This window comes from Ambystoma mexicanum, chromosome 10, assembly GCF_040938575.1.
Source record: "Ambystoma mexicanum isolate Mex_15411 chromosome 10, UKY_AmexF1_1, whole genome shotgun sequence".
Lineage (NCBI taxonomy): Eukaryota > Metazoa > Chordata > Amphibia > Caudata > Ambystomatidae > Ambystoma > Ambystoma mexicanum.
Window position 1 is genome coordinate 1575690556 of NC_090932.1, and position 20070 is coordinate 1575710625.

Consider the following 20070-nt stretch of genomic DNA (forward strand, 5'->3'; position numbering starts at 1 on the left):
CTCCTTCAACCTTTTCAAACACAAAGCCAAATGTTGGCTCGCCTCCTCCAATGCCTAAGATTCTTACTAAAACGTGCTGCAATAACATCAGTAAGGATGCATTACTTGACTTTCCATGTACCACCTACACATGTCTATTTCTATGCCTTACTTATTGTTGATATATCATCACTGTATGCAACGTATGTAACCATTGCCTTAAGAAATGCGCCCGGTAGCCTCCGGGCCTGGTCTGCGCTATACAAATAAAATAAATACAAAAATACAAATACACACGTAGCAGGATGCGTGTAGCAACTCACAGGCAGCAAAGAGGGTCCTCCAGGCCAAGACCGGACACTCTGCTTCACTCCACCATATACACTGTCAGCTTATGTTATTTGTTACTTGCCTATAAATGGTAATTTCCAGCATACCCACTTAGAACATAATTATCGATGTATTTTATGCCAAGTTGTCAAATTGCTTTATGCCGCTTAGCAGATCATTGCTAGTATCCATTATGCCCAGTTAGCACATCATGGCTGTTGTCATCATTGCTTGTCCTTAACTGCCTCCTCCCAGCAGGGTTTGTCTTCTGCTGCCGCTAAAAGGTGAGGTTGCTGCTGCCCGTGATGGTCTAGGAGGGCCAGGATGGAATAAAAGCTACAGCCTGCAGTTGACACTGCAGTAAACTCCAAGTGTCTCCTAATGGCTTGAATGCTTGCTTGGGTGAACTGAACAGTGTGGTGAGTTGAAGAAATTCCCCATCCTTTTGTATGAACCCCAGGGTGCGAATGGCTTTCATGCCTGCTCAGGAGGGCCTACCTTCGCTCGGACTGTTACCATCCATGTCCCCCCTCGGCATGAAAGCCACATTAACTTATCACTGACATGTATTATCCTGCTTTCAACTCTCTTTGGGGGGGGGGGTAATAAAGTTCAAGGTGGAGAGCATGTTATGTACCTTCAATGATAAATCCAAGGAAATCACCCACTGGTGTTTGCATTAGGAAGCGCCTCCATTATAATTAAATGTCCCTGTTTCCCGGCTTTACAATTTTTACACATGAATCTAATTGGAAATCACTCTGTTTCTATTCAGTGCTTACTTGTTAAAGATGGACACATTCTGAAATGGTGATCTCTTACTTAGCACTCTAGGTTGTCAGTTAGTCGTTGCAGGTGAATGGCTTTTCAAAGTAACACAACTGAAAAGCTTTACAAATGAATGTATTTCCCTTTCAAGTTGGTTAAATGGCAGCAGACATGTTATGCAGGTTACCAGCCATTCCAGGCAGTTTGTTTGTAAATAGAAAATGGGACTGGAGCTTCATGTGCAAGAGCCCAGCTCTGTGAGTTTACCATTACAGGCATGCGGGTACTACATGAATTTATTCTAATATATTTGGAAACATACTAGTTGCCACTTTTTTGTATACCAAGCAGAAAAACGGGGTTAAATACAGATACAAAGACCAACAAATAAATATGGATAAAGACAGATGTACATGTTGATAAAAAATAAATACCCTAAAACCGGTATCCTTATGTTTAATCTGTGCACCGCACAGCTGGCTCATCAGTAGCAAAGGGAGGGGAAAGAGCACCAATGTAAACTACTGGCTGCTTTGCATGAAATAAAAGAGCATTTTAAAAACACGAGAATGATCACAAATCTTTATATTTGACAAATATGTCTGTGACAGCAATTCAAGCCTGCAATATTTCTGAGTACTTACTGCACACCAGCATTGCTGCCCATTCATTTGTGATAACACCGCAACGGTAAAATGATTGACAACAACAGCCTTTGTGGCTGGTGTGTTGTGTTGGCTGTCCTGCTTGAGAGGACAACGGCTTCTGGTTCCCGTGCACGTATTCCTTTCACAGCTTGTTGTATTATGAGCGACCACAAGTCTCCTCTGTGTGCGTGAAGGCTCTCGACTGGCACTCAGGACAAGTGGGTGCTTATTTGTGGCGTTTACAGGGGGGCGTGGCTGTAAGAAACTTTTGGGAGACTGGAAGGTCTGTCCCCAGCCCTCTTAAAACTCTGATGGGGGAGGGGCACACTTTTAAAGTCTGCTTCCATAAAGGTTGGGGTGATGTTTCAGCTTTATAGCCACTATAAATCGCAGAAGAATTATTCTAAGAAAAGTACTTAATGCAGTGCGGTGACCAAGGGGAAAAGCTACACCTGTATCTGTGTCACGCGCTTCTCTGTCCTCGTCCCCAGCTAGTGCACCAACTTTCTGAACATGCTCAGTCTTTCATCCCTACTGTAAACTGTGGAGCGAACATGCGTAGATGCGACATGTACGCTAGCCCTCTACATCCCTCCCTTTCACAATAATAAACATTAGCCCTTTTCAAAGTCTACACTTGTCTGGAATCTTCTGACGAGGAGCTAGATCTGCAATGACGGACCTCCTGTGGTGTAGTTGTTCTCTCCCACTCTGCTGGTCTGGGAGTTTCTTTGAAAGAGATTTCTGGTGGTGTATCAGGTACTTCACTTGGGATGAGTTCATATCCTGTATCATTAAGGTCTGCAGCAAAATATAGCTGCTTGTGACAAGGCCTGCAATTCAGCCAACTTACCCTGAAGAAGCCTTCTGTATGCAGCGAAACACTCTAGGGGATTGGGATTTGCTGAGCTGTCGTGGGTGTCCAAGTTGGATAATTATTGGTTCTTGAGTTCACCATTTCAATAAGGCTATGCTCTGTACATCCCATGTTCCTGCATTTTAAGGAATGGCCCAGCCGTGACAGGCGGCATTAAGGGGCCATGGCATAACATGGTGGACGACCAGAGACTTAGCCGGGGAGTTAATAGTCAGGACAGGAAGGTAGGGCTGCGGGAACTGAGGCACCAGAGATCAGGAAATCCCACCAACAGCAGAGGACCCCGATTGGCCAAGAGCATCTGGGGCGAGTAAAGAGACAGAGAACACGTCATAGTGGTTAAACTGTTTAAATAGGGAAGGGGCAGCAAGCCGTCCACTCACAATTTTTCTCCCTACTGAATTCATCCCACCGGCCTCAATCTAACCTTACAATTTGTGTTACAGGGACAAATAGACCATTCCAAAAACCCTATCTGGGTATTAACTCCACCATTACACCTATAGCATATCTTAGCTCACAAAAACGGATTTGGAGCACACACGAATACACATGTAGTTTTTTATGATATCGGGTTCAATCACCTGGTCCATAAGCACTGTCCCCAGATAGAAGGACACCCCGTCCCTGTCAGGGGGTGCTATTCCTCGGTTGCCGGTGATGTGCCACCTATCTAAGAGGAAAGAGAGGTAACTGTCCCTATGAACACCATCCAATCTATTTTTTGGGGTATAGAATAAAAAAATGGAAACCACATACAATAGCCCAGACCAAGAGGAGAGTTTTTTATAATCCCATCTCGTAACACACTGGACATTCCAAAGGGGAATTTTTTTTTCGGGGCACATTTTTTTTTGTTAACCCACAATGCAATATGTACAGTAAATGCGTGATGGGAGCTATCTGTTAACTAAAAGACTGTGCACAGTCACAGCTTAGAAACTGTGAAAGGCTCACTATTCCAGCCCCTCGGCCGGTATTAATGCGCTAATAAAAAATTTGTATCCCTATCTATTTGTCGATATCCAAACTGAAAAGGGTCGACCGGTGTCGATGACTCAATTTGTTGGGGTCATCATCTTCAGGACCAATAAGTTCTATAGCTGTGTCAGTCGCTGTGATCCATCATTCAAAATCTGGCAGCCATTCCGTAACCTAGGGGAAAAGATGAACATGTGGTCAGTTAGGTATCATGGAGCGGACACTCATTATTTTTAAGGCTACAAATCCCATACAAGAAAGGTTTCACAAGGACCACTGACATCATTTTGTGCATAACACAGGCTCCACAAAGTGGTTCTCACCCACCTCATAATAGTGCCCCACATGGTTGCCTCATCATGTATTCATTAGAATCACATACAAATGTTTGAAATTACCTTGGAGCCCAAGTATGGGATGGGTGGGCTCAAAAGGACCAATGTCCATGCTTGCCAGAACCCCAAGCTGCTATCTCATTTAGTGCACGTCTCGCTGTGTAGGGGGCAAACAAAATGATGGCATCAGTCAAACCCTGTTTGCAGTTGTCATTCGCTCACTAAATCAAAGCAGCGCTGCTGAGTCTTGATTATAACAGTGTTCAAAGCAGCGTTCAAATCGGCTTGAACGGACCTCATACGCTCACTAAATCAAAGTGCTACCAAGTGTTGCTGTAAGCAGTGTTCAGGGCGACTTGAACGGGCCTGGACGGGTGAAGTACTGTCCTTCCCGTGTCCTGCAGAAGCTAACGTTCGCTAAGTCTTCCCAAAAGCTACAATCTCTCTCGTCCGCTTACCTTCCCCAAGCCATTTCTTCACTCGCATGGATTCCTCCCTTGTCCTTCTATTCTGACACGGTGTTAGTGAAGGTTGCTAAGCAACACTTCTCCCGCGGTCAACTTATTACGTAAAAAATTGTGGGCAAGGCCGGGCCTGGAAATAATGGAGCGCTCTCTAGAGCGGCCATTTTGGAAGTGGTGTACCAGCTAATGGAGACAAGTGGGAATCGTCCCACTGTTGCAGTGAAAGGTGCTCTCTCCCATAGTAATGCTATGTCCAGCTTTTTTGAGTACATCTATTGGGAAGTCCATTTCTAAAACCTCCTTTTCTTTCGCTGTTAGCATTGGCAGTGCAAACTCATCAAGATAACCTGAAATGTCATCCGGTTGTTGTCAAGTGTATCAGTGTAAAGGTTTCATAATGCCCCCGGAATTCTACATTGATCAAGGTAGTATGGTAAGTCATTCCCTCTGAATGTTTCTCCATGGCACAGATAGCTCTGCTCCCATTGGTAATCCCCAGACGATGAGCTAATAAACAACTGTATTTCCACCCCCCTTCAAAATATGCACATCTGGTCCTAAACAAAGTTTTTTCTGCTCCTACACTAATGACCATTTCAGCTCCAAAATCTTGGGGCTTCCTCTTTTTGCTAGAGAGGCTCATTATATCCCCCACATGACACACTTCATTCAACATTTCCCCATACTATGTCGTCGTAGTATAGTCAGACATTGGGCAGGATTGTCAAAGCAGCGCAAATGAAAGGAGCGCAGCAAATGCACTCAATTTCATTTTGCTGCTTTCAGAATTGCTCAGATTACCCTATTCACAAAGTGACCTGAGCATTTTTGTTGAGCCCCCTTGCATACATTCACACACTCCCGGCACTAATGTATGACAGGTTCCCAGCAACCATGTGATTGCTGCATGTGCATTTCACCAAGAGGGGCCATTATAGGGCCCATCTCTGCGAAATGCCCGGAGGAAAAAAAGCATTTCATTCCTGTTTGGGGGATGGACGGGGTATGTTATGATAAATTATTTATACTGCGCACCACTGCCATTTCCATGGTCTCCAGGGGCTCTTGTGGATCTGTAAGGTAAAGTGGGGTGGGTTGATGCATGCAGAACCAGGAGTAACTTGTTTGCTTTCTGGGTGTGTTTTGTTTTGTACACTGCATGCTTATTGTTTCGAGATGGGCAGGGTGAAGTGTTTGCGTTGAGTGTTGGAGACTATTGGGGTTTGTGAGTTGGTTTGAGAGTGATGTGCCATTTTGGGTGTTTAGCAGGGTGGTTCGTTAGCCATCTGGGCGTGGGTAGAGAAGAGGAAGTTGTTAGTAGGATGTTGGGTGGTATCTGGATATTGTGCAGCTATGCTATTGTTTTCTTTTTGCAAGGCATTCACCTTTGCATTGGCTTGAGGTTAGAATTGAATTGGTGGGACAAGACTACAGGAAAGGAAATAGATCAGTATGGTAGAAAGTGTTGTGTAGGGAACTGTTAGCTGTCTCTGGAGTGGGTAATTATCTAGAGGGGATATTTGGTTTCCTGGGTCCTCCTGACCCGTTATGAAAACTTGTGTGCATGTTTCTTGAAACATTGGCCTGAGAATTGATGAGTGTTCGGTTATAGGGGTTCTCGCAGTTCTGTCCCTTGAGGCTAGAGTTTCAATGCCTTTGTGGATGTGGTTTGGGCAATGTATGGGGTTGAAAGGGCCTGCCCATGGTTTGGAAGTTGTATGAGGTTGAAATGGCCTGCCCATGAGGGTGATCATTGCATAGTTGTTGTTGATCTGTTTTTATCTCAGTGACTTGAATAACCAAGTTTTAAGCCATTTTCAGAAGATTAGGTGGTCTTCCGTCATCCTCATTTCCTTTGGGATCAAATTCCATAGTTTAGATTTAAGAATGGAGAAAACAGTTGCCCTGCGTTTAGGTTTCTCATGGCGTCTTGTTTCTTTTTGGAGGTCAGTGCTAGAACTTAAGGTACTTCGTGGTTGGTATTGGGTGGTTTTGCCTGGAGGCTTCCATGTAATATGGTGGGGGAGACATCGAACTTAAAAAATAAATAGTTTCTTTTTGAAGTCACTCTGCCTTTATGAAGAAATGATTTCTGTTTGGAAATAATTTCTTCATAAAGGCTGCGTGACTTAAAAAAGAAACTATTTATTTTTGAAGTCCAAGTGCCCTCCCAGGACACGGGGCAGCGGGCCCCCTACAGCACGGAGGCTGCGGGGGCCCCCGCTATGCCAGTGATTAGGTGAATATTACGCAGGTTATTGGAGATCTGGTTTCTGGGATGGTGTTGTTAGTGATCCTCCTGGATGCCTCTATGGCTTGCTGGATTTAGTGTATTTTTACTCTAAGGTGGTCTGGAATACTATCACATAACATTTGTGAGGGTACAGTGCTGTTATTGCATGCAGTGGGTTTTATATATCCTTGATAATTCTGTACATTTCCATTTGGGGGTTTGTTTCCGATTGGATTTGTGCAGCGTAATGTGCATTCTTGGCTTTGAAGACTGCCAATCTGTATAGATACATTTTTGTCCGTTGTTTTGTTTTGGTAGTTATTTTTGTCCAGTTGTTTGTAGTTCTTCTTCATGTCTTTTCTAGTTTACGAGTCATTTTCTTGAGTTCTCACAGTTCCTCTGTGAACCATCTGCTCGCTACATTTTTTCGGTGTGCGTTTGAAAGTTTTCAATGGTGCCAAATGCTCTACACCTTCTGTGATCCAGGTGTGAAGGTTATTTTCAACAGTGTCTGGTGTTGTTTCATGTAGTTGAGAGGAATCGGGTTTGGTGGTTTCTAGTAGTTCGGTTAGTGTTTATAGATCAAGCTTTTTCGAGTTTCTTTTGTTCGTCATCGATTGCTTTATGTTTGTGGGTATTGTACGGGTTGATGTTCTAACAGTGATAGGGATCATATGATGGTTCCTCCAGATGATTGGTACCAGTGGGGCAGTAGTGGAGAGTCCATCCCTGAAGAATATTGCATCAAAGGTGTTTCCAGCTCTGTGGGTGGGTCCGTTCACCATTTATTTGAGATGGAGAATTCCCAGGAGTGCGCTGATGGAGTTCGTTTTGGTTTTGTTTTCTCTTTCAAACCAAATGTAGAAATGTCCCAGAATGATTATGTTGTCATGATTTATGGCAATGCTGGCTATGGCATCAGTGGATTTTGGGGACAAAGTTAGGGTTGTAGGTGGGCAGTCTCTAGATAAGAAGGAAGAGTAGTTTGGATTGTTCACTGAGTTTGAGGTTGACTAAGAGTGATTCTCAGTTTTCTATATCTGTTGAAGGTACATATGTGGAGCTGATTTGGTTTTCGTTTGCCATGGCAATTCCTCCTCCTCATCTGCCTTCTCTGTTTGGTTGTATTTGTTTATAATTGCCAGGATTACTATATAGTTGTCTGGTAGCCATGTTTCTGTGAGGAAGAGGGCGTCCATGCCGCTTTCGCTAACGAGGTTGTACATTTCTGTTGGGTGTTTTGCCATAGATCGTACGTTTAGCAGGCTGCAGTGTAGCATGTGTGCTTAGGATCACTCTTTGTTGGATGCTTTTCCTGGCGGTCCAGTGGTGGCGAGGCGTGTGGGTTGTCTACTAGTTTGCTGAGGTTGGTTGTTTCTTTGTGTTTGTCTAGATCCTCTGTGCCTTTTTTCGAGGAGTTCCAGGGCTGTCACATTTAAAATCAACTATCATGATAGAGGGAGAAATGACTCTGTCATGACTTGCTCCTCCCCACTGCAGCTTCTTCCAATGGCAGAGGGGGATGACCCTCATTTCAGGGCATTTAAATACCCTGATATTCCCTGTTATTTGCACAAATGCGCAAAGGGGGGAAAAGGGCATCTGAAGGAGTGCATCTAGGTTGCACTAATTCAGATGACCCTTGTCAATTGCGCTTCTCCTTTTTATGGCTCAACTGACGAGATGCGCTAGCACATCTCACTTGCGTGAAAAAAGGTTTTGAGAATCTGACCCATTGAATTTTTCTTAAGATCCACCCATGGCCTTGCGCCACCTATAAGCCACAACTATTGCATTGAGTACAGCTAGAGAGAAATGGCATATGAGGAGGTACACAACGGTTGTAGGTGCTGTTTGGTTATTTGGCCACCCATTGACTGCCCATTGCCACGCTAATCTCTATGGACATTTCCACCCAGTTCCTGCCCCTCCCCACCCGAAAAAACTCCTCATGGAAACTCTTTGAGCTTGCTTTAATCAAGCCTTTCCATCAAAACCTTGCACTCAAAGTTATTCCAATGTTTCTTCTGAGAGTTAATTACATTGGAGCTTTAAACGTACAAGTAGTGCAATAGAAATGTCTTCACCTAGTCTGCCTTCAGCCACTCGATTTGTAAGTACTATGGATGTCCTTCATTGAAATCCTATGAAAAACAAGCATTGGCAAAGCCACCAATTCTGACTTCTGTATAAGTATTTGGCATGTGCCAAGCACTGCCATTAGATGTCCAGGTATTCTCACAATGCTGCACCTGCTGTCATCAATGGCCAGTTAATACCAATACAGCAGAGCCTGGCAAGTGCCTTTCCAATGCCTACACAAATGACCAAACTGTTGCCATTTGCAAATGCTTGTTTTTCATTTTGGCTGAAAGTTGGCAAAGCAGAACATGTTTAAAAAGTGTGAGAATAGCACTTGAATGCATTTCTTTTTTATTCATTGGGTACATTGAAAGGATGTGCATTCTGAGATGTGGTCAACCTTAAGAAACTCCTTTAATTGTAAATGATGAAGCGGGCACAGCATATGCCCAAGTACTCTTTGGCAATAAACATGCCAGAATTGCAGCACTGCCCATCACAGAATATACACCCTACTGCACACCCACACCGCACAGGACTGAGCATAAACCCAACACAGCACTGTGCATGCACACCACCCCACTCCACCGTATGCCCACACCACCCAACCTTGCACATATACATCAACACACTGCACATTCCAACACACTTCACACTGCCCCCAGAATAGCAATGCACAACGCACCCCACTGTGCATACAGTATCCAAGCACTGCACTGCCCCCAGCTCCACACATGTACAGCCCCCTTCAGAATATGTAAGTGCAGTGCTATCCAAGCATACAGAAGTCTGTGCGTACAGTGCTGTTGTTCATAATGCTATCATGCTCTAATGAGAAAACTACAAATAATTGACTGTCGCATCACTGTGCTAGTTGGGCATATTTGAATCTGCCATTGCATATGATAACTTGGCATACTGGCATCTGGCCTTTTTGTGCTAAGTGGATATAATGGAACCTTGCATTCACATCCTAATTTAGTGAATCCGAACCTTGCACTGCTATGCTAAATGGGAATAATATCGCCAGGAACTTCTTTTCTAAATGGACATAATGGAATCTGGCACTACCTCCTAACTGGGCATTGTGGACACTGGTACTACTTTGCTAATTATGCATTGCCTCGATAATCAATTGAGAACCTGGGCATTGGATGGTAATTGTGCCTGAACCTGATGTATGCCAATACAGGTGATGGTATGAGTGCCTTGGATTTTGATCATAAAACAGTGAAATTGTAAGTACTTGGGCTTTTTATTGCATTATTTGGTATATTGTAGAAATATATGGTGCATGGTGTGAGTACCAGAGCACCTCATGCCCATGCCTGATAAACGGTGGTACTTTATGGGCATATGATGTAATAGCTGGTAATTAGCATGGGTACCTGGAGATTAACACCAATGCATATAAAATGCTCTCTCCCTCTTAAATGCTCCTCCTCCCTGATCATCTTTTTTGCACCACTCTCAGCAACTATCCACCTGTCCACTACTCCCTTCTTTCACCCTCCCCCACTTCCCCTTCTGAACTCTTCATTCCACTCTTTCACTAACCAGGGAGAAGCACATAAATGATAGTTAAAGACCCAGAAATCAAATGTACCCTCCTCTCTACACAATTCACCATATTATCTAGCACCCACAAGTATTCTTCAGTCAAAAAATGGGTAGCTATGTTCCTAAGGAATCTTCCCAGACAAAGAGCTTTCTTTGCACAGGTGAAGCTACCTCCTCCTAACTGTTCCAGTTTCTTTCTCTGAGGTTCTCTGAGAAGTGTTAGTGTTTTGGGACGACTGTCATAAAAGACTGAATTATATTGGTCTGCAATACATAAAGATATCAGGCATCTGGTAGAAATACAAGCAATAGCAACGTCCTTTGCTTGGAAATCGAAAGGATGCAAAGATGCAAAAAAAAAATAAACATATCAAAGCCCCCTTAAAACAGTTACATTGACAGCTTCAAAAAGATGAATAGTACTTTGCTTAGTTAAAATCCCGGTGGAAGATCACAAATGCTTTAAAGTTAGTTTAAGAAGTTCACAAATACTTTATTTCTAAAGCTGTTTTGCTGAAAATGTGTCTATAATGAGCTTTTGTGCAGTTGGTGAGAAATCTGCAACTTATTGGAAGTGTGACTGTGTTTTTAAAACTGTCATTATTTCTTTTTCTTTTAAGAACACATATATTTAAAGCGCTTTAAGGACTGGCACTCGACCCTCTGGGGGTTTGTATTGGGTTATTTTGTGTCTTTAGCAAAGTCCCAAAGGTGTCCCCTGTCCCACCCAGATTTTGTCTGTCTCTTGCGCCCCTGCAAGAGGGGTTGCTAGTTTGAAGGCGGCGGGTTAACAGAAGAGGAGGAGGTGGTAATATCAAGAGAAGAAAGGGGTACAGCGGAGGAGAAAATGATTAAAGAAGAGGGGGAGGATGTGGTAACATCAAGAGGAAGGTCAGCTATGGGTCAACTAAGATAGGAGCTAAGTACGAGAGGGCACTCTGGGGGCCCACTTTGGCCAATTAGTGAATACAAGTTTGTATCCTAATATTTGAGTTCCAAAGTCAGCAATGTGATACTTCCCTAACATCTCATCCCTTTTTTATACTTGCCAAACATTTTGATTTAACATAAGCGCCTCATACAGGTTATCAGTTCATTTCTAAGTGGGGGCTGGGGATACATTAGCCCATGATCACACATTTCAGGCAAGTGGGAAAATGGGATTTGAACCAATGGCATTATTTCACCAAAATCATAGGGGCTGAGAAGAGGACATCAGACAGCCCTTGCCCCCTGCAATGGCATCACAAGAAAAGATCAAATAATCCTGAAACCCAACAATGGGCCAGTGGATCCATTTCAACAATAGTTATTGGAAAGCCTGGTGTCCACATCTTTAAATACGTGTTTGGCAACGTGGTCACGTGAGCACAGACCCTCCCCCCGGAGCCAGGACGTGGACTATATTTACCAAGGACGCAGCGCACCCTGCACGCGCACCTGGAAGTACTGGCAAGTACTGTTTGCTGTTCGTGGGACGCGGTGTGCAGCGTCTAGTCCACAGCTTGGTAGAAGGAGGAAAAACATTCTCTAGCGTAAGCAAGGTAAATATTGTATGGTTGCTGAACACAGGAAAAATACTGTATGATAAAGTGAGTGCTATAGTGGGAATGATCTAGTGAGTGGTTGCACTTTCATGAGTAGCAAATTTAGATACTAATAAATATCAGAACATGATGGATTTAAGATCTAATTTTTGCAAAACTAAAGATGAACAAAGGCTGCATGAAGTGATGCAGAGACCCAACCGAGCATGTAAACGTAAGATTATAAGTAAACAAGGACTGTTACCTGAGGCCAAGTTAGCCAAAATGACTACCTTTTTTGGCAAAATTGAGACCACTAAGCTGAGTAAAACAACTCTGTCCGAGAGTGTAATTAAAGAAATTTGAGCTGATTTGGTAGAAGAACTTTCGAATAGATTGCCATGTATTGGTACTAAATTGCTCTCCTCGTTACTTGATGCTCCAAGTAGTGGAGACATGAAGTATGAGACCAACATGTCCAGCACTATAGATCCACACAATGAGTGTACGGTCATGGCCATGTGGGGAGGTATTGAGTCAATCCAGCCCCTGTGAGTAAGTGGAATGATAAAAGATTTAAAATAACCGAGGAGAACTGTAAAATGATTAACTGGCATGAGCTAGAGTGTACGGACCCCCAGATAGCAAAAGATACCATGAATCATGAAGGAAATGATGAAGATGTCTATTGCCCCAATTTAGACCGGCAGAGTAAAATAGATGAAGCTAGAAATGAGAGGGTCATAGTTGACCTGGTCTCGGGGTTAATAATCTATACGGATGAACAAATAAGGGAGAAGAATATGCATAAATCCCCCCCACTCCTAGAATGAACACCAGTAAAATATCCATTAATAGCACACACCTGATTGAAAATGAGAGCTTTGCCCCCCTCAAAAACGAAGAGCTATGGGAAGCACTGGAATGTGCAGTAACCGAGATTGTAGATAGATGTGATATTATAGAACGTAAGCTGGATGTTCACTCTATTTTGCTACATAAGGGTATAAAGAAAGGGCGTAAAACCATTAGGGAAGTAGGAACTAATATGGAAATATCACAACATGCGGTCACTCGTGATCACTGACCTAGAAACGCCAATAGTTAAAATAGACATCAACCAGAATGATCAAGCAGTGGGTTATACCATTGAAGACAATGCTGAGGTAAGTAGATATAGAAATAAGCTAAGAAAGGGAAAAAAGACTAAGTCGAGGAAACTAGGAAATAAAAGAATAGGCCAAAGAATATTGTCTCATGAGAGAAATGAGAGATTGAGTAAAAATGGGTGTATAATAAGAGAGGAAGTTATGTCTACTTTTGTTGAAGAACTTATACCCACACGAGTAACAGAGACAATGGCTGAATCCATGAGAATTAAAGCGATCCACATGACTAAAGAACCTAATTATTCAGGTAAACACATAGTGGCAATTCATAATCCAGTCGAAAAGAGTGGAATGAAAAACCCAAAAAAGAGGTTGTCTAAAGTGCAAAAAGAACTAAAGACAATCAACCCTTCAAATAAATCTTTAGTGCCGACCCTACATGAGTGGGTAGTGCCCATTAAGAAAAAGGAGAAGGATGAACAGAGGATGATCAAAAGTCAAGAGAAAACAACTAAGGTGTTAAAAGCCATAAAAACTCTTTTCATTGAAGAGAACACTGAGTATAGACTTGACCAAGTCCCCCACGCTGAACCAGAAATGCACCTGAAGACTGACAATCAGGAGCAAAAAACCATACAAGCAGTACGGTTTAGTGAAAACACCAGCGAGGAGGCGTTTGAGTCTACCTATAAGAAAGATCCACTCAATTTTATCAGGGCACTGCAGTTTCAAGCAATAGATAAAAGTGGGGCAATTGAGATACTGAATAGACACCATATAGTTGAACTATGCGCAATGGTTGTTCTGTTACGGATGGTGAAATCAAGTGACTTCTTTATAGTTGATCAATTAGTAACCCCAAATTTAGTGACCACCAATTTATGGTGTATGGATGATTTAATTCTTGAGTTTATATTAAGCCATTATATCACTTCCCCAAATTAGGATATTCTTGCACAGAAACTTCTATGCGTAAGGTGAAGAATCAGAGATTAGAAATAGGTGTTAAAAGGATTGAAAACTATAGAAAATTAAGTATAGACGGAAGAACAATAGAAATGGAATCATCAAAACAGCAAAGTGTAGAAAAAATATTGTTGAAACAAGTTGGTGCTAATACTGTAAGTCAACCCAGGAAACATTGCAACACTATGGGTCAAGACGTAACTAACAGAACAAATTGGTTACTGGCAATGGTTACCAATAGAATGTAAGCCAAGATTAGAACAGAGTTCCTGATGATGTCAGTATGATGATCTCATGGAACACAACAGGTAATTTGCACTATGAAAAAGAAGGTGGGTTGTTAGCACATATGGATTGCTTTTGTATTGTCACACTGCAGGAAACATGGTTATATGAAACATGTGACATAGACGGATGGTGTTCTATACAAAGCTTGGCGTCCAAAGGACCGAGAGGACGCCCAAAACAGCCATTAAACATCCGTGGACTGGTGTCAAAACTGGATGGTTCAATGAGATGCTGTTAGGGGTGATGGTTAAAACTAATACACCCTGATTCCCGAGTATGCTGCTTATATATATATACATATATATTATATATATATATATATTTATTTATTTTTTATTTATTGTCTTTGGTTTATACAAACCTTTACAATCATTTTTTGTACAGAAGAATCGAAAAGAAATTGATTACAATTCATACAATTTCATTTAAACAATGATGTAAAAAAGAAAGATGGAACAAATTAAAACATGGATCATAGTAGAAAATGTGTTAAAAACCACATTAAACATAAAAGAAAAGGAAAACAGTGTTTAAAAACTAACTTTCGTATAAAAATAAACACAATTAAACACCTCAATTTTGGTTCTTTCTCTTCATATTACGCATGGTAAAAATTCATTTAACTTTGAGTCAATAATTGTCAAGAACTCAATCAACTTTAAAGTATGCATCGGTTCCAAAGTGATTCCATACTAATACTTGACTGGTTCTGAACATCGAGATCAAAAATTCTTAGGCGGAATGATGCAAAGAAAGGACAGTAAATAACTATGTGTTTGAGTGTTTCATCTGCCTCTGCAACACCACAGAAACGGCACAAGATTGAGCAATTTGTTACGGTCTTTCTATTCCAGTTTTTGGTTTTTACAAGTGTACGAAACTGGTTTAGGCCTAAACGAAGCAGGAGTTTCTTACCTAAAGCAGAAGGAAATTGAATTAAATAAAAGGATCGATCTCCCCATTTCCTTCGAAACCTGTTATATTCTGAATAGGATGGGTAAGTTCCCATCATATCAGTCAAAGTGCACCAATGATAAAGGTCATATTATTTTTTTGTGCAGGGAGATGCAGAGTCATGCTTTTTGGAGTTTCATTGATTGAATCCAAAATGGAATTCAATTTATCAGTGGCAGTTTTGAGCGAACGGATACACGGGTTGTCCAGTAATTTATTGAGCTCAACATATAAAGTGTTTTTAGGTGGATCAACCATCTTAATATAGTTTTTTATGTTCCGCCAGTTTCTTTTTGCGGATAATGGGAGCAAATTAATTTCATGGCAAATTAATACATTTGGGATAGATTGAGCTAAACCCAATGCAGACTTCCACAATTTGCCCTGAAGTATGTCAAGAAAGGAATCAATGTCGTATAGACACATGTCTAAGGGGTATAGGAGACATGGTTCAACTTTGAGCAGGTAAAACTGAATAAGAGGCAATAAAGAAAATAAACAATATTTATGATATATGATTTTCATTTGTGAGGACAACGTTTTCGCTTTATTATTGAGGAAAGTTTGCCATATGGGTAAAGAATACGAGTCGGTCAACGAATAACCTAAATAGCGAATAGAAGAAGAGTAGAAAAGAGCGGCGCCTTGTAGGAACCATGAAAATGTGTTTACTTTGCAACGGCCTTCAAAAAAAGTTAGAATGAAAGATTTCGCAGGATTGACTGTAAGATTGATATTATTCGCGAAATCTGCAAACAAATCAAGTTATTTTTGGAGGCCAAAGGGGGTACGATCAAATAATAAATCATCTGCGAAGCCAAGCCAATTGAGCCTAATGGGCCCCAATTTGGCTGGGAAGACGATCTGGTCTTTCCAGAGTGAATCTATACCCTGCAGGTACAAATTAAAAAGGACTGCCGCCATGTTGCAGCCTTGCTTCACACCAATTTCGGTGCTGATAGAATTCTTGAGCGCACCGTTACGATTTAAGCGTATACGGTACGTCGTATGAAGGTGCAACAAGGCAATCAAAGCGACCAAAGAGTGGGGGATGCCAAGATCGATCAATTTGGCCCAGAGAAGTTCTCGAATTACACTGTCGAAAGCTGACGTCAAATCCAAGCTGGCCATGGAAACAGGCCCCATATGCGAACTAGCAATTTGTGCTTGAAGATGCGCTAGGATCGTGGCATTGAGAGGACAGCCAATATATTTTCTGAAGCCTACCTGATAGATAGACAGTAGGTTGTTTTGCACAATAAAGGCTTGTAGTTCCTGCAGAAGTAGTAGTGAAAAGATCTTAGAAGATGCATCAGTAAGCGCAATTGGACGATATTTACAAGGAAGCTCAGGTGGACCTTTCTTGTAAATAGGAATTATATGTGCTGAATACCACGACGATGGGATAAGGCCAGTTTGAAGAATCAGGTCAAAACGGATCTTCAATAAATGTGCCCAGAAAATATATATAACCCCCCTAATGAGAGTCAGAATAAAGCAAATGTGGAGAAACTTACAAAAATAATAGTAGAATGTAATGCTGATCCCCCCATTATAACTGCAGGTGATTTTAATGCAAAGATAGTCTTACCAGATGATCATATGAGTGGGGAGTGTGGCTCTAGCCTAATTGAAATAGGTTTCTCCAACAAATATGGCAAACCATGGAGCAAGTTGATTGTTAGTCAACAACTGATCATACTAAATGGTCATACTAAAGGAGACGCCAAACGCGGCGCAACAAGAGTAGGAGGGGGTAGTCTTACAACAATTGATTCCATTATTGTAAATGAATAGGCCAACAGCCGTGAGGAAAGTGACCATCTACCACTATATGTAATGCTGGAACACTCTCAAGTGGAGGCCGAGTATCATATGGCAACATAGAAGTAAACCATGCCGCAAATCGGATAATTTGGAACCCTACAAAACTGGAAAAGGTGAATGTTACTGCAGTCCAAGAATTACGAAAAATTGGGGCTATGATTGATAATAGACAAGTGGTCATCAATAATGAACTAATTGGGGAATATGAAAAGTTACTGAATAAGATCAAAGAAACCTCATCCCAAAAACGGAAGTATTCCAGCAATAGTGAAAGATGGAATCTTTCCCACGGTAAGCATAATTTGTATGATCAAGAAATTAACAAAGCTAAAAGTGCTCTTAGGAAAGCTATTAAACGAATAGCTGAATCAGAAAAAAATGACGCCACCAATCAGATCAAATGGCTTAAAACAACATATGAAATGGCTACGAACTCACAAAAAAAACAAAGCAAGTGAAGTATGGCTAAATATTGTAGCACAAGCCAGGTGTAATAATCTGCAAGGCAGGTGGAAGGCAATAAATGAGGGGGAAAAATGCACCCTACCGATCAATAGCGTGGCTGAAAAAGTTTGGGTCATACATGTAAAAAACACTCTTGGATCTGAGATGGGAAATAAACAAAGACTGAAGGTAGATCGGGTACAATGGGTAAGCAACCATACTGAAACATCTTTAGTGCCCTTGATAGAGAAATTACCTACCTCGAGAGCCACTGGCCCTGATGGGACGTGTAATGCTCTACTACGCCTGGCACCTGAAGCATGGGCAAAAATACTCATTATACTTTTTGCATGGATTGGTAAGAATGGGATGATTCTGAAATCATGGCATGAGAGTATTATTTTGCTGATACACAAAAAGGGCGAATGGAAAGATCCAAGGAATTACAGAATGTTGGCAATGCTGGATATACCGGCAGAAATATTTGCGAAAGTTCTTTTGGATGATCTAAATGTATGGATAGAGGGAAACAAAATTCTTCCAATTTACCAAGCTGGTTTTCAAGCAAAATCCTCAACTATTCATAATATAATTAATTTAGTGTCTGCAGTTGAGTTTACCTGGAATGTGCGCAATTTACCAGTGTATGTGGTGTTTATTGACTTCTCAGCTGCGTTTGACACGGTGGTAAGAGAGAAATTATGGAATAAATTGAAGAAGTGGGGGATACCAGCTGGGTTATTACATATGATTCAATTGTTATACTCCGACACCTCAGTTAGAGTACGTTTGGACAGTGAAGGACGACTAACTGAAGCAACTCCCACAGTATGTGGAGTGAAGCAAGGCTGTAGATTAGCAGCCACGTTGTTTAATCTCTACTTGGCCGACTGTATGAAGGAGATGGATGGAGAATGGTTGATGCAGTAAAGATGGGTAGGATATTTATCCCTTGGCTAGGATATGCCGATGATTTGATCTTGCTGGACTAGCAGGGCTACAAAATAGGTTAAACTGTCTGACCAAATTTTCAGAAAAGAATGGGCTAACAATAAATATAGCAAAAACAAAGGTGATGGCCTTTCTAGGAAAAACAAAACAAAGTCGTTCTAACAACTTTAAGTGGCTGGTGAATGCAGAGATGCTTGAGAAAGTTGAATGTTATCGTTATCTGGGGGTGATAATAGACTCAAAGCTGTCATTGAAATTTCATTGGATGGCAATTAAAAATCTATACCTAAAAAACACAGGTGCAATTAACAAATGTATTGGTAAACAAGGAGCAGTATCAGTGAATACGGTTCTGTTACTATATGCCAGTAAAATAATAGCTACTTTACTCTATGGAGCCGAGATATTGGCGAGTAAGTTCGTAAATGAAATGTGTAAATTGGAAGGAAACATTTTAAAATAGTTTTTAAGATTACCGACGACAGTCTCATGTGAATATATTTTATTGGAAGGTGATTTTAGATATGCTAAAGATATACTAGAATATAAATCAGCAATGCTATATGTGAAATTGAGTACGCTGACTATTAATACATTTATGGTGGAACTGGTGGGTAATTTTTGCAAGGAAGGCCTCAATAAGCACTTTAAAACTCTTAATAAGATATATATGGTGTATGTGAAATAGGCCAAGGGTAATGCAGAATCTTGGATACGTTTAAAGCAAGCCAAGATAAAAAAACTATTACAAGGATTGATATACAGCTGTGCAAAACAACGTAATATGATCATTTTAGCCACAAAATCGACAAGTGGTTTATTTTTGGAACATTGGTCTCAGGCAACTGTGAAACCCAAATACCAGTATGCTTTCCCCACTGCGGCCACGGTAAGACAATACGTAATGTTTAAGTTCAACAAATGTGACACGATGGAGATTCTTGGTGCAAAAATAGGCTATGGGCCTCATTACGACCCTGGTGGAAAATATCCGCCTTGGCCGTGACTTTACCACCATGGCGTAAACTGCGTTTACGCCATGGTGGTTGGGCGACTTACCGCCCCATTCCGACCTTGGCGGGGCGGTAAGTCCCCAATCCCCATTCCCATTTTTGCCCAATAGGGCATAATGGGAGTGGGGAAGGCGTTAATTACACCACCGTAAATTACGGTGGCGTAATTAACACCAAGGTCCCTTAGTGCCATGGATTTTAACGCCTGCTAAAAGCAGGCGTTAAAATCACCATGGCGCTGAGTGACCTCGTAATCAGGCGGAAAGGGTCGGCGCTGTTAGCGCTGGCGTAAACCCCTTTCCGCCAGGGTCGTAATGAGGCCCTATGAGTTAAACATAAGGCTATGCAGATTGTGTGGCATGAAACAAATCGAGACGGCTAAACATCTGATATGCTAATGTGAAAGCCTAGGGAAATACCACCTAAGATATATGAATTCAAGCTTATCAGAGGAGATAGAAAAATATGGCAAAGAGTGATGGAAGGAAATGACATGAATTTGATATATCACATGATGAAATTTTATGAGACAATTTTAATAATTTTAAAGGAGTTATCAGAGAATATTTTTGTAAGTACATTTTAATTGATGAAAAATGTCTTCTAAATGAAGTGTTGTAATAATGATGTTCGTATATGTAAAGCCAGCAATGGCTGAGAACATATTATTATTAAATAAATACATAAATGGCAGAGGTGTTGAGGCAAGTCTGGTGTTTCAGTGTGAAGTGGTCAT

The 20070-nt window shown here is 41.4% G+C and overlaps 1 protein-coding gene across 1 annotated transcript in view; it reads right to left on the bottom strand.

Annotated features, from left to right (window-relative positions):
• Positions 1–2934: 2934 nt before the first annotated feature.
• The window catches only part of LOC138492611 (solute carrier family 2, facilitated glucose transporter member 11-like), a 419436-nt gene continuing 402300 nt past the window's right edge, over positions 2935–20070 (bottom strand). The window contains exons 13-14 of the transcript XR_011276228.1: positions 3981–4074; positions 2935–3756 (exon numbers count right to left, since the gene is read on the bottom strand). The gene's annotated coding sequence lies outside the window, so the exon portion shown is untranslated. The remainder of the gene's footprint in view (positions 3757–3980; positions 4075–20070) is intronic.